Consider the following 11,764-nt stretch of genomic DNA (forward strand, 5'->3'; position numbering starts at 1 on the left):
TCTTAAAGCCTAAGGGTAAGAATGTCTTCATTCATACTTAATTTTCTAACTTAGTCTGCCCTTCCTCCCACCACCCCTATCCTTCCACTAAGGGACTTTGGCTTCTCTGAACTGGTGGTTGCTGCTTTATTCTGTTTTCTATTTCAGGCTTTAAAACTGAGGTGGGAGGGGGGTTCAGGATTGGGAACACGTGTACACCCATGGCGGATTCATGTTGATGTATGGCAAAACCAATACAATATTGTAAAGTAATTAGCCTCTAATTAAAATAAATAAATTTAAATAAAAAAAAAAACTCTAAAAGATCGTTTAGATTACAGGCAAAATTAAAGGAGAATACTTTTATTAAGAGACAGAAAATAAAGTAAATGCAGCTAAGATTTTCAATATAATCTATAGGTTAAAACATTCTTCTTTAGAAAACAAATTCTTGGAATACAAAGAGTTGAGAATAGGGAGAGATTCCCATTTCTGATACTCTTTAATCAAAAGTAGAAAAGGATGGAGATATGGATTAATTTTTTCACCTGTGATAGTCATTTTAATTTCTTGGTCATAAATATGAAAATGTCTTAGTCATAGTTGGCTCATGGACCACCTCACAGATCTCCTCAAACATTCCTATTGATGCTGGGCACCCCATACCATCAACCTTCAATACTCTTCTGCCCAAGACCTCCCCAGATGTGAATCATGTTTAAGACCAGAAAATAAAGCTTCTTCTTCAAATATAAAACCTTTAAATGCTATCAAAAATACCCTTCAGGACTTCTGTCATCATTAGGCCAAATTCTCATCCCATGCAGCTCTCCAGGCTTGCATCCCTGAGGATAACATCTGGTTCTTTACCGTTGAACCACCTTGTTTTGATGGCATTGCGTTGTGATCACAGTGATGTGATCATCCAATAAAAAAGTATCACTTTGATATTATTTCAATATAAGAATCAATTAATTTACTGAATAAATTATGTTGTTGAACCCAAGTTACATGAAAAGTTATTCAAATTCACCTTGTCTGCCTTCACAAATGTCTTTAACAGTAACTCAGGACCCACACAGATGTGCTAGGAAAGGAAACCTCAACTCAATTGATTTTTCCCAGGAAAATGAAATGGCTGAAATAAATAAACCACCTATGTAATTAAAAGAATACATAATACTATATTTTCAGTATAAACTTTATAAATACTTCAGTTTTTCCTAAGTTTATCTATAAAAACAATATAGTCCCTATAAAATTCCTTCATTTTATTTTCTCTAGAGTAGACAAGTTGATTATAAAAAATTATTGGTTCTTCTGGGACTGGTCATTAAAAGAAGACTTTATCCCTTTCCTCCTTCCTACTGTTAAAAACGAGATGACTGGAGCTCTAGCAGCATCTCAGGCCATGAAAGTTCTTGCAGATGAATGCCTTACTCTAGGATGCTAGACCAGGAAGAAAGAGCTTAAGCCATGGATGATGTTAGAACCACCATACCAACACTGAACTCCTCATTCAACCTTCTTTTACCAGAGAAAGCAAACTCTTTTTAAACACAGCAAGCTGTTCTGTTGGGGGGTTTTTTGTTTTGTTTTTTTATTAACTAGCTATTCCTAGTCCTACCAGATGCAATATACCATTTGCCAAATAGCAAGCTGGTATCATTTGTGATTCAAAATAAATTCATTGTTTCGGATGTCCACAACTCACTTTGAAAGGTGCCCGCCTCCCTCGCAAAACAGTAAGATAGAATGATAAATGGATAGAGGAATGGAGTGAGGTAGATAGAAACATGACAAAGTAATAAATATAGCAAAATACTAGTGTAGAATAGAGATGGCAGGTATGTGGGCATTCACTATATAATTCCTTCAACAATTCATAATAAAATACTAAAAATTCTATTGACAAGCCATCAGCACCATTTAATATGCTTTTAAAAGATATCCCTAGTAAGGAGTTTTATAGCTTCTTTTCTCTCACTAACAGGGCCACTTCTCTCCCTGTTCTATAAACACTATTGTGGCCTTAAAAAAAAAAAGAACTGGAAGTACTGCCAACGGGACAAACTGGGTGCAAGTAAAAATTTTAAAGGCTGTATAAACAGAAATTCCTCTGGAAAGATGTTTTCTCCATCAGCACAGTAAAAAGCTAGAATAGAATTTCCTGATATAGATGTACTGTTTGACTCTCTACAGATCCCACTGGGTACAAGAGAGAGGCATCGTGTTCTTTAATTTAAAAGTAACTTTCACTCATAAAATGAGGTTAGGAATGTTAGAATTTCAACTCAGCTGAGCTCAGCACTAAGCAACATCATTTTCTTTTCCTGTTAAGATTCCCTTCTCCTTCCCCATCAGTACAAGGACACATCTAAGGAGATGTAATTTCAGTTTGGTCTTCTGATCAACTTGAAGCATTTCTACTGAAAAAGCAATAATTGTGGTGTTGGATCTTTTCCCATCAGTCTGTATTCCAAGCAAAGAAAGACTGGAAATGAGTATTGAACAATTCCTGGCAAGAATGCTAAAGTTCGCAGAAGCATTGCCTGCAAGCTGCCAATATAAAAGAAAAAGTCTTCTCCTATTCTCCAAGATGCAGTTAGAATAGTAAGAATGTGAATCAGGATTGCTGAAAACAATGCCAAAACACTGATTTGGACTATCGTGTCTACTAAAAGAATCTATTTGTTGGGACTAAAATGCAATGCCTTCAGAAAATGATATAAATTTAATTCCAGAAAATTAGCTGGGAATTCATCCAACAGTATGCACTTATGATATTTATTGAGGGATATGAGAGCAGATACTGAAGAATGCAGATTCACATAATAATCCCATAGAGTCTCTTGTTTATGACTTACTGAAAATTTCTGCTTCTGAAACATTTTTCAAATTTAACCTCATCTCAGAAAGAATGCTCTTACAAAGCCTGGAGAAAACGTCCTTAGCTATGTTTAAGTTATTCAAGGATGAAAAAGTACGATTTACATATGTATTTAATTTTTGTAGAAAAATCACCCACGATAGATGGCATTTTATAGCATTGTCTTCTGGGAGAGGAATAAAGGATGGAGCAGTCCAGACATTATAGACATTGTCAGTCTAGGGCAGAGGGTTAAGCACTTTATATGGATTATCACCTCTGATCCTCACAAAATCTATTAAGATAGGAACTGTTATTCTTTCCATTTTATAGATGAAGAAATAGTTGCTTAGAAATGCTTGCCCAAGGTCACCTGTCAGTAAGTGGTGCAGCCAACACTGGGATGCAAGTCTGACTGATGACAGAGCCTGGTCTTTTAACCATCATCTGAGATGGCTGTGATCTTTGAAAGTCAAGTGCCCCGCAGAACATTCAGTGAGAAAGTGAGGGAGAAGAGTGGTGAAGGGGAGGAGGAGGAGGCAGAAAGGGAGGGAGATGGAGAAAAACTTGTCTAACATATAGGTTGGGAAAACTGTAAAGAGGCCATTAAAAGTTATCTATATGAAATATTTCCCATCAAATCTGGATGATTTCTTTGCTTCTTGCTTACTTTTTTCATTCTTCATTTCTTCCATGTATCATTTCCTCTGGTAAAAATTTTTTTTTAAAAAAGAGGAGCAAGTATTTATATCTTCAGTTCAGTTCAGTTCAGTCGCTCAGTTGTGTCCGACTCTGCGACCCCATGAATCGCAGCACGCCAGGCCTCCCTGTCCATCACCAATTCCCGGAGTTCACTCAGACTCACGTCCATTGAGTCAGTGATGCCATCCAGCCATCTCATCTTCTGTCGTCCTCTTCTCCTCCTGCCCCCAATCCCTCCCAGCATCAGAGTCTTTTCCAATGAGTCAACTCTTCGCATGAAGTGGCCAAAGTACTGGAGTTTCAGCTTTAGCATCATTCCTTCCAAAGAAATCCCAGGGCTGATTTCCTTCAGAATGGACTGGTTGGATCTCCCTGCAGTCCAAGGGACTCTCAGGAGTCTTCTCCAACACCTTGTAAAAGTGATTCATTGTAAACTACCTCTTCCTCACTTCCACTTTTTCCAAATATTTATTAAACACCATTGTGTGCCATACCCAGTCATTTATATTCTGCCTTTACTATAGAATAAGTCAAACTTAATTTACTTTTATTAATTAAAAGGAAAAAAACTTTACTGACACAAACTAAGGCAATGAGGCACTAAGCCAAAAAGCAACAAAGAATCTGTCAGAATATTAAAAGTGTTGTCATGAAAGGATTGAATGAAGTTTCATGTACGTGAACCAGACCAGATGCCCAGCTAGAATGACCACTTTCCTTGGCCTTCACCATGAAAGACATGCAACCATCACTGACATTAAAGCCACTTGAGAAGGGCCTTTTATGGGAAGGAAAACAAATAAAAGGAGCGGACAGGATTCAGAGAACCAATAAGAATTGACGACAAAAACTGAGAATACCTCATTTTCACTTTGTTTACGGCCTGATGGTTCTGTGAGTTATGAGGAAAGAGTCAAAACCTTGTCCATCTTGTTCACCATTGTATACACAGCACTTGGCATGCTACCAAGAATATAATTGGTTGAATAGATTAATTAATGAATAAGCCAGAAAATGACCAAGAAGCAGTGACTTTGATAAACAACAAGGTCCTACTGTATAGCTCAGGTAACTATCTTTAATATCCTGGGATAAACCATAATGGAAAAGAATATTAAAAAGAATGTGTGTGTCTGTACATATATATATTTTTTCAATTATATATATAACTGAATCACTGTGCTGTGCAGAAGAAATAAACTATAGAAAATCAACTATACTGCCATTGAATAAATAAGTAAAAGAAGCAGTGAGTTTATTGTCTCTGTCATTTGACACTAAAGGAACAGCTGTCCATCCAAAAAATGTTGAGGTCTCTTTATCCAATTTATGTACATCCAGAAACTCTGACAGTCTAGAAATTCTATTATGAATTCACATCCCACAATAACAACAATTAAAAAACACAGTAATCTATAACTCTAATATAAAAGATACAATCATAGATAAGTGAAGAAAAAAGGCAGTACATGGCAGAGATTACTCACTTCCTTACTTCTAAACCTGTTTGGTTTCATAAAGAGATTCAGTCACCCTCAAGATTTGTCATACCCGTGAGGGAACGTTCCTTTTGGAAAGATCACCTTGTTGGGTTTCTGTTAAATGACCCCATTGACCACTGCCTTCCAAGCATACTAAATTAAGAAATGATTGTGAAATGTGGGGAAATCTTGTTTAGCTCAGATCACAAGGCCCTAAAGCCCTCACCAATAGTCATTGATATTTAGTCTGATCAAGTGTAACAGGAAAAGCAAATATTCTGCTCAGTTCTTCTCATTGATGTCACTTGTTTCTCTTCCCACCTTACCTCACCCCAAGGGGGTTTTATGTCATAGAGTCATAACAATTCAGTATAAAAATATTAAAACAGGTCAAAATGACAATATATTTTGGTAGTCATTTTTATTTCAGCCTTTTGAGTCCCGTAGCACAATTTGTTCCCTGTCTAATAACAATCCTCAGAAGCCACTGAGAGTAATGGCCCTGGATCTACTCCATCACAACTGAAGAAGTGTCAAGACATGTCCCAAAGGAGCAAAAGAGAAGCAAGGCTCAATGGAAGTGAGAAAGTGCATCTGACAGGGACACAGAGTAGAGGAGCACAGCATGGAATACAGGGTCCCTGAGGAAAACAAATGGACAAGCAAAGCCAAATGGGTTATAAGAAATTGAGGTCTTGGTGTGATGATAACAGAGAGTGATAGTACCCAAATAAAACATGAAGAAAGTAGCATACAGACAGACAGGAGAGAAAAAAGAAGCAAAGAGAAATTCAATACAATGTCAGGGACTTCCCTGGTGGTCCAGTGGCTAAGGCTCCACGCTTTAAATGCAGGGGGCCCAGGTTCAATCCCTGGCCAGGGAACTAAGATCCCACACACCATAACCAAGAGTCTGAATGCTGTAATTAAAAAGATCCCACGTGCCACAACAAAGATCGAAGATCCAGCGTGCCACAACTAAGACCTGGGGCAACCAAATAAATAAATAATTTAAAAAATACAATGTCAGAGTAATCCAGAATTAGGTGACGAAGAACTTGACTAGAGCTGTGGTCACAGAAAAGTCAAGAAGGGACCAGACTGAAGGCTTGCCAGACTGTGTGCCCTTGGGGCTGCATGTTTCTGGCACCACCATGCACAAGACATTTTTGTTGAATGAATGGAATGGAGAATGAGAAGATGAAGAAGAAGAAAAGTGACAGGCTCAGTAGCTATTGGATGTCTCTAAGTATTGACTCCAAAAGTTAAGAAATGGAGAAGTACCTGTGACAAGATGGAGAAATGTGGCACTTGACCATGGGATTGAGTTACCAATGGGACTTCCATATACAGCTGCCCAACGGGCAGTCAGCAATATGGAAATTCAGTCCATGATAGAATCAGTACTAGAAATGGAAGCTTAGAGGTGCAATCTAGTGACAAGCATGTGAGTGAGATTGTAAGAGAGAAGACGAGAACAATGAGCAGAGCTTTAGGTATGGTAGGAAAGGGAACTAGCAAAAGAGACTGAGAAGAAAATGTCAAACAAAAAAAAAAAGAGAGAGAGAAAAGGACTAAGAAGATGTGGTAAAAAAATTATCAGGGAGTGGTTTGTGGTATGTTGAGGACTCAGACCTGAGAATGAAGGAAGTTGAACTTGAACGCTGGCTCTGCCAGAAGCTCACTTTGTGATCTGGACAAATGTCCAAATCTGTCACCTCCACATCATAATTTGCAAGTGGCCTCTGGGGGGGTTATGCCAGGTCTCAGGATCCCAGGGTTCTGAGAACTGAAGGAGCCAGAGATCAGGACAGTTGGAATGAGGAAAAGAGAGTGGTAATTAATCTCCAAGCAAAAGTATCTCCACTAAGGGCAGAAACCAGCAGGCAAGAACTGAGAAGAAAAGAATAGATAGGACTTCGAGACTTTGCAAACAAATACACATGCCAAAAAAAAAGCAGCATGATCAAAGAGAGTTTTGTTCTGATGATAGAGGAGACTAGAGTTTGTTGAAACCAAGGAGAAACTAAACATGAAAATCTGAGACAAACATCTTAGAGAAGATAAGTGAGAATGGAGTCCAAAGTATAAGTAGATAAAAATGAAAGAATATTTTTGTTCCTGGGGTGCAAAGGAGAATGGTGTCATACAAGTGCAATGTGGACAAAAAATTTTTAAATAGAGACTATTTATGTGTGGAGCTGACTCTTTTTACAACATAGTCTAATAAAGGAGGCAAACTGTTATACTAGTTACAATATTTTGCAATATTACAAATTACCCCCAAAACTGGTTGAAAACAAAAATTATAGTTGATAAGGGGTAGGAATCAAGAAACATCTCAGCTTGGTTGTTATGGCTCAGGCTTTCTCATGAAACATGTAGTCATGATGTTTTTCTGGGCTGCAAGCATCTGAAGGTTTGACTAGGGCTGGAAAAGCCAATTCCAAGATGGCTAACTCACATAATTATTGATTGGAGGCCTCTGTTCCTTGTCATATGTACTACCTTTCCTCATGTATGTCACCTGACCTCCCCCCCTCCTCACCCAGAGCAAGTGATAGAAGAGAGTAACCAACATGGAAGCTGAAATGTCTTTTATGACCTAGTCTCCAAAGTAGCACAGTCACTTCCACCACATTCTGTTCATCAGAAAAGAGATACTAAGTACAGATCACTCTCAGGGGAAAAGGAAATAGGCCCCACCTCTCGAAAGAATGAGTATAAAATAACATGTGGACAAATTTTAAAACTACCACAGTCTTTAAAGAACATGTGTATTAGTAGGAGGGTTGACAATTTAGAAAACAATAGTGGTGGAATATTCACTGAGGGGGTATTCCAGGGGTTATTGAGTGTAGATCAAAAGGTCCCCCAAAAGGTTATACTAATGCTACAACAAAATGGCCTTTCACAAAGAGTAAAAGCAATGATATGACTGATATGACTTTTTACCAGGAAGGATGCTATTGTTATCAGACTAAGTAAAAGCTCAAAAAGAGCCCATTAAAGGTCATAAAAGGTAAGAAACTAAAACCACCCCAGACACACCAGAGAGGAAGCGCTGACGGATTCACAGGATCTGGTACACGGCTATGCTCACTGCAGTGGTCAACCAACTCCAATTTGGTTGTTTGCCTCAGTGCTGTTGGCTCCACTGAATTAATTATCCCCTGAAAGCAACTTAGAGCAAGAATCATATTGTTATTGTCATTACTGTTGTTGTTTATATTAGTATCCCCAATGTTAGTGTAACATCTGGAGGAAGAAAAGCATAGAGAACACATAAATATCTATTTGATAAAAAGATATGTATATAACACCAAAGAAACCAGAATTGAAAGAGACGCATGTACCCCAATGTTCATTTCAGCACTGTTTACAATAACCAGGACATGGAAGCAATCTATATGTCCATCAGCAGACGAATGGATAAGGGAGTTGTGGTACATATACACAATGGAATATTATTCAGCTATAAAAAGAACACATCGAGTCAGTTCTAATGTGGTGGATGAAACTGGAGTCTGTTACACAAAGTGAAGTAAGTCAGAAAGAGAAACACCAATACCGTATATTAATGCATATGCATGGAACTTAGAAAGACAGTAATGACAATTCTATATGCAAGGCAGCAAAAGACACAGATGTAAAGAACAGACTTTTGGACTCTGGGAGAATGTGGAGGTGGGATGATTTGAGAAAATAGCATTGAAACATGTATATTACCGTATGTAAAATAGATGACCAGTGCAAATCTGTTGCATGAAGCAGGGCACTCAAAGCTGGTGCTCTGGGACAATCCAGATGGATGAGGTAGGGAGGGAGGTGGGAGGGATGTTCAGGATCGGGGGGACGGGTGGGCACCCATCACTGATTCATTTCAATGTATAACCAAAGCCATCACAATATTATAAAGTAATTATCCTCCAATTAAAATAAATTAATTTTTAAAAAGATGTGTTTATGGATGGATGGATGAAATTAGTCCAAACAGAGAAGCTATGGTATGTTATTTCCCTTTGTGTACTTTGAATGTTTAAATTTTAATGGGACCAGAAGGCACTGAATTCATTTCTTCTTCACCTTGGAAATATTGGTAGTTTATGAAGGATCATATAGTACACAGTGTGGTAGCCAAATACACATTCCAAAATAGGAAACAATTAGCAAATGTATTAAAGGTGCTATTATGTTGAATGATTAACAAAGTTATTTACCAGCTGAGCCACAAGGGAAGCCCAAGAATACTGGAGTGGATAGCCTATCCCTTCTCCAGGGGATCTTCCCGACCCAGGAATTGAACCTGTGTCTCCTGCATTGCAGATGGATTCCTTACTAACTGAGCTATCAGGGAAGCCCCTTTGTTAAATTTTTAGTATATTTTTGATTGAATGATTTATTTATCTTTATTTTCTTCTGCCTGTCACTACTATTTAATAAGTGTATGATACATATTATTAAACTTATATTTTCAAAAAGAAGGAATGCAGACTCAATTAAAACTTCCTTAATCTAATTATTCTTAAGGCTATCTATCTTCTTTAGTTAAAGCTGATGATTTAAAACCCATGTTTATCAAAAATAAATACATAAACAAGAAAGCCAGTTAGAATAGTAGCTAAAGACTTCCCAATTACAGATAGCTCAGGTGTGCATGTTAACACATAAGCAATATAATTTCTCCCCTTTCATAAAAGTATAATAAAATTATTTCATCATAAACACATATTTAATCTTGTTGAGGATCTGTTATAAATAAATAGGATATTATACTGGAAATAAAGAGCATATGAATGTATTCATTTGAGTAAATAAAACAAATAACTGGTGTATAGCTAAAAAAAAAGTTGTCCAGACCCATATTTAACATGGCTATAACTTTTCTGCACACTTTAGTATATAACGTAAAACAGCAGTAAGTTAAATAAGATTAAGAGCAAAATAGGATGCTTGTTACTTTAATATTAATTTTATTGTAACCTTATTTTAAAATATCATATTCATGTTTGATACTTCCTTAGTATACACACAGAAATGTATATCACATAATGAACTATGAAATGTATATAAATAGAAACTATATAGAATGCTGATATTTGTATATCAACATGTCAAATGGTTTTAAGAAAGAAATGCATTTTTTTCTCTGAACATTTGTAGAAAAAGACTAAAAAGATTTTCTTTGCTGTTGGTCAGTCACTCAGTCGTGTCCAGGCTTCCCTGTCCTTCACCATCTCCCAGAGCTTGCTCAAACTCATGTCCATTGAATCGGTGATGCCATCCAAACATCTCATCCTCTGTCGTCCCCTTCTCCTCCTGCCTTCAATCTTTCCCAGCATCACGGTCTTTTCTAATGAGTCAGCTCTTTGCATCAGGTAGCATCAGTCCTTAAATGAATATTCAGGACTAATTTCCTTTAGGATGGACTGGTTGGCTCTCCTTGCAGCTCAAGGGACTCTCAAGAGTCTTCTCCAACACCACAGTTCAAAAGCATCAGTTCTTCAGTGCTCAGCTTTCTTTATAGTTCAACTCTCACATCCATACATGACCACTGGAAAATCCATAGCTTTGACTAGATGGACCTTTGTTGGCAAAGTAATGTCTCTGCTTTTTAATATGCTGTCTAGGTTGGGATCAGCAGATGCAAACTATTCTATATAGAATGGACAAACAATATCCTACTGTATAGCACAGGGAACTATAGTCAGTAGACTGTCATAAACCATGATGGAAAAGAATATGAAAATGAATGTAGATAAAGTGATTTCAAAGTGAATCACTTTGCTGTACAGCAGAAATTAACACAACATTGCAAATCAACTATTGTTGTTGTTCAGTCTCTAAGTTGTGTCCGACTCTTTGTGACCCCGTGAACTACAGCACACCAGGCTTCCCTGTCCTTCATTATTGCCCAGAGTTTGCTCAAACTCACACCCATTGAATTGATGATGCCAGCTCATCCTCTGCTGCACTTTTCTCTTCCTGCCCTCAATGTTTCCCAGCATCAGGGTCTTTTCCAATCAGTCAGCTCTTCACATCAGGAGGCCAAAATATTGGAGCTTCAGTTTCAGGGTCAGTCCTTCCAGGGAATATTTGGGGTTGATTTCCTTTAGGATTGACTGACTAGATCTCCTTGCTGTCCAAGGGACTCTCAAGAGTCTTCTCCAGCACCACAGTTTGAAAGCATCAATTCTTTGGAACTCAGACTTCTTTATGGTCTAACAACCCTGATAGCTCAGTTGGTAAAGAATTCACTTGCAATGCAGGAAACCCAGGTTTGATTCCTGGGTTGGGATGACCCCCTGGAGAAGGGATAGGTTACCCACTCCAGTATTCTTGGGCTTCCCTTGTGGCTCAGCTGGTAAAGAATGTGCCTGCAGTGCAGGAGACCTGGGTTCAATCCCTGGGTTGGGAAGATTCCCCTGGAGAAGGGAAAGGACCCATTCCAGTATTCTGGCCTGGAGAATTCCATGATCTGTATAGTCCATAGGGCTGCAAAGATTCAGATGCAACTGAGCAACTTTCACTTTCTCATAACCACCCATGACTACTGGAAAAACTATAGCTTTGACTATATGAACCTTTTGTCAGCAAAGTGATGTCTTTACTTTTTAATATGCTGTCTAGGTTTGTCTCTCAGGGTCGTGGGTACGAGTCCCACATTGGGTGAGGTTTTTGATGGCTCAGACGGTAATGAATCTGCCTGCAATGCTGGAGATCAGGGTTTGAT

At 38.0% G+C, this 11,764-nt stretch overlaps 1 non-coding gene across 1 annotated transcript; it reads left to right on the forward strand.

Moving 5' to 3' along the window:
* Positions 1 to 5,842: 5,842 nt before the first annotated feature.
* TRNAL-UAA lies at positions 5,843 to 5,915 on the forward strand. Its single transcript has one exon. It is a non-coding gene; the product is annotated as a tRNA-Leu (tRNA).
* Positions 5,916 to 11,764: the final 5,849 nt, after the last annotated feature.

Source organism: Bubalus bubalis, chromosome 10 (assembly GCF_019923935.1).
Source record: "Bubalus bubalis isolate 160015118507 breed Murrah chromosome 10, NDDB_SH_1, whole genome shotgun sequence".
Taxonomy (NCBI): domain Eukaryota; kingdom Metazoa; phylum Chordata; class Mammalia; order Artiodactyla; family Bovidae; genus Bubalus; species Bubalus bubalis.